We start from the raw sequence: 4,261 nt of genomic DNA, 5'->3' as shown, positions 1-4,261 counted from the left end.
CTTTAATTAACCCATTAATGGAGAAGTTGTGAGCGAGGCGGGCGACGGCTGGTGCATGGATGTCAAAGAGCTCTCTTCCTAGTGAGCATGGGCGGCCTTGATGCTCGCACGAGTCCCGTCGAGCCTGCGAGGTGGACAGGATGCACGCGTCCCGTCGAGCCAGCGCGGCGGACTGCTCGCACGCGTCCCGTCGGGCCTGCACGGCGGACTTCTCGCGCTCGTCCCGTCTAATCAAACAGCTGCACGCACGTCATCGGGTATGGTTAAATTTCGACACGGTTAATATAATACAACCGTTTGCGATATTAACGTGTCAGCTTTTTGTTTCAAAAAGGACTTCGTTGGCTACTAATGTGTGCGCCTCTTCTCAAACTGGACGATTTTTTTACCATGGCATATATGTGCCATGTCATGAAACCATGCCAAGTTTCATGTTTTTGGGTGACATTTTTGATTTATTGGGATTTTAAAACTGAGATTCTCAATGTTTCAGGGCGACGACAAGTTTGTAATTCATTCCCATTCCTTAAATGAGACCTAAACATGCACCCAATGACACATGTACGATTTCCCACCCATTTTGCTTCACTGGAGCATGTGGTTGTAGTTCAAATTTGAATTATGGACTACATTAAATGCATAGAAAACTTAGTAATTAGTGGCGACATATATACAATGGCCAAACGAACCCTGAATAGTTTCAAATTTCAGCCCGACACTCCTGTTATTCTATGTTGCCTGTAGAAAACAAAGTTCAAGGCGAGAAGAGGCAGCGATTATCGTTTCGCCCACAAGAGGGGCATGTTTCCCTACCGGAACCACAAGGGTTGCAACAGGCTCCGGTTTGTAAAAGGCTTGTAATATAGCTTCGCCCAAATTGTACAATTATATGTACCATGTAGTGATACCATGCCAAGTTTCATGATTTCCTGGTGAGTTTTGGATTTACAGAGATTTAAAAACCGAGATTCACAATGTTTGTGGCCAAGCCAGGACGGCGAGACGGTTGAATTCGTTCCCATTCGTTCCATGGGACCAAAACATGCACCCCAAGGAAACATGTACGTTTTTTCTAGCCATTTTGGTGCACTGGAGCATGTATTTGTAGTTCGGATTTGAATTATGGACATTGAAATGCCTAGAAAACTCAATTAATGAATAAAAAAGGCTAAACAAACCCTGAATAATTTCAAAGTACAGCGCGAATCTCCAGTTGTTCCGTGTCACGTGTAGAAGAAAATGTGAGGCTAAAAGAGGGAGTGATTATCGTTTGGCCCACAAGGGGACACGTTTCCCTATCAAAACCACGAGGGTTCTTGCGACAGGCTCCGGTTTGTAAGATGTTTGTAATAAAGCTTGGCCCAAATTGGCAATGTTTATACCACGCCATATATGTGCCATGACGTGACACCATGCCACCTTTGATGCCTTTCTGGTGAGTTTAGGATTTATGGGGGCTTAAAAACCGAGATTCGAAATGTTTGAGGACGAGCCAGGACACCGGTACGGTTGTAATTCGTTCCCATTCCTGGCATGAGACCTAAACATGCACCCAAGGACACATGTGTAATTTTTCTAGCCATTTGGTGAACTGGAGCATGTATTTGTAGTTCAGATTTGAATTATGGACATGAAATGCCTAGGAAACTCAATTAATGTATAAAAAGGCCAAACAAACCCTGAATAAGTTTAAATTTCAACACGGATATCATGTCGCTCCACGTTGCCCGTGGAAGAAAATACAAGGCGAAAAGAGGCAGTGATTACGTTTCGCCCAGAAGGGGAACACGTTTCCCTATCGGAACCACGAGGCTTCTTTGAGAGAAGCTCTGATTTTTGTAAGAGGTTTGTAATAAAGCTTGGCCCAAATTGGACAATGTTTTTACCACGACATATATGTGCCATACGTGACACCATCATGCCACCTTTGATGACTTTCTGGTGAGTTTAGGATTATGGGGACTTAAAAACCAAGATTCGAAATGTTTGAGGATGAGCCATGACACTGGTACGGTTGTAATTCGTACCCATTCCTGGCATGGGACCTAAACATGCACCCAAGGACACATGTATAATCTTTCTAGCCATTTTGGTGAACTGGAGCATGTATTTGTAGTTCAGATTTGATTATGGGCATTAAATGCCTAGGAAACTCAATTAGTGTATAAAAAGGCCAAACGAACCCTGAATAAGTTTAAATTTCAGCACGAATATCCTGTCGTTCCATGTCGCCCGTAGAAGAAAATTGTGACGCCCCCGATTCAATCATACACGCAAATGTGTACGATCAAGATCCGGGACTCACGGGAAGATATCAGAACACAACTCTAAAAATAAAATAAGTCATATAAGCATCATAATACAAGACAGGGGCCTCGAGGGCTCGAATACAAGTGCTCGATCATAGACAAGTCAGCGGAAGCAACAATATCTGAGTACAGAAATAAGTTAAACAAGTTGCCATAAGATGGCTAGCACAAACTGGGATACAGGTCGAAAGAGGCGCAGGCCTCCTGCTTGGAATCCTCCTAAACTACTCCTGGTCGTCGTCAGCGGCCTTCACGTAGTAGTAGGCACCTCCGGTGTAGTAGGAGTCGTCGTCGACGGTGGAGTCTGGCTCCTGGGCTCCAGCATCTGGTTGCAACAACTAGGTAGAAGGGAAAGAGGGAAAAGAGGGAGAAAGGCAACCGTGAGTACTCATCCAAAGTACTCGCAAGCAAGGATCTACACTACATATGCATGGGTATATGTGTAAAGAGGCAATATCGATGGACTGAACTGCAGAATGCTAGAATAAGAGGGGGATAGTGTAACGCCCACGATGCGGCTATATCTCCCACGTGTCGAGGCACGACTTAGAGGCATAACCGCATAGCGGTTTTGTCGCAAGAACGGTCATCTTCACACAATCCCATGTAATGAACAAGAATGGGATAAAGAGTTGGCTTACAATCGCCACTTCACACAATACATAAATATAATTCATACATCATCCAAAATACATACATATAGACCGACTACGGTCAAAATCCAGATGAAAATAAGATAACCCCAAATGCTAGATCCCCGATCGTCCCAACTGGGCTCCACTACTGATCATCAGGAAAAGACACATAGTAACGACCACGTTCCTCGTCAAACTCCCACTTGAGATCGACCCCATCATCTGCACTGGCATCGTCGGCACCTGCAACTGTTTGGTAGAATCTGTGAGTCACGGGGACTCAGCAATCTCAAACCCGCGAGATCAAAACTATTTAAGCTTATAGGGAAGGATGGTGTAGTGAGGTGGAGCTGCAGCGGCAATAAGCATATATGGTGGCTAACATACGCAAAAGAGAGCGAGAAGAGAAGCAACGGAGCGGTCGTCAACTAGCAATGACCAAGAAGTGATCCTGAACTCCTATTTACGTCAAACATAACTCAGACCGTGTTCACTTCCCGGACTCCGCCGAGAAGAGACCATCACGGCTACACACGTAGTTGATGTATTTTAACTGGGTCAAATGACAAGTTCTCTACAACCGGGCATTAACAAATTCCCATCTGCCTCATAACCGCGGGCACGGCTTTCGAAAGATAATACCCTGCAGGGGTGTCCCACTCTTAGCCCATCATAAGCTCTCACGGTCAACGAAGGATAAACCTTCTCCCGGAAAGACCCGATCAGTCTCGGAATCCCGGTTTACAAGACATTTCGACAATGGTAAAACAAGACCAGCAAAGCCGCCCGAATGTGCCGACAAATCCCGATAGGAGTTGCACATATCTCGTTCTCAGGGCACACCGGATGAGCAGTCCGTACAACTAAAACCAATCCTCGAGTTTCCCCAAGGTGGCGCTGCAAAGGGCTCTAGTATGGACCAGCACTCAGAGGAACACTGGCCTGGGGTTTAAAATAAAGATGACCCTCGGGCTATAGAAAACCCGGAGGAAAAAGGCTTAGGTGGCAAATGGTAAAACCAAGGTTGGGCCTTGCTGGAGGAGTTTTATTCAAGGCGAACTGTCAAGGGGGTCCCATAAATCACCCAACCGCGTAAGGAACGCAAACTCAAGGAACATAATACCGGTATGACAGAAACTAGGGTGGCAAGAGTGGAACAAAACACCAGGCATAAGGCCGAGCCTTCCACCCTTTACCAAAAATATATAGATGCATTAATTAAATAAGAGATATTGTGATATCCCAACATATTCATGTTCCGACATGGAACAAACTTTAACTTCACCTGCAACTAGCAACGCTATAAGAAGGGCTGAG

The sequence above is a fragment of the Aegilops tauschii genome, chromosome 3, assembly GCF_002575655.3.
Source record: "Aegilops tauschii subsp. strangulata cultivar AL8/78 chromosome 3, Aet v6.0, whole genome shotgun sequence".
NCBI classification, from domain to species: domain Eukaryota; kingdom Viridiplantae; phylum Streptophyta; class Magnoliopsida; order Poales; family Poaceae; genus Aegilops; species Aegilops tauschii.
The sequence above is the reverse complement of the archived record's forward strand: the minus strand, read 5'-3'. Positions refer to the sequence as shown.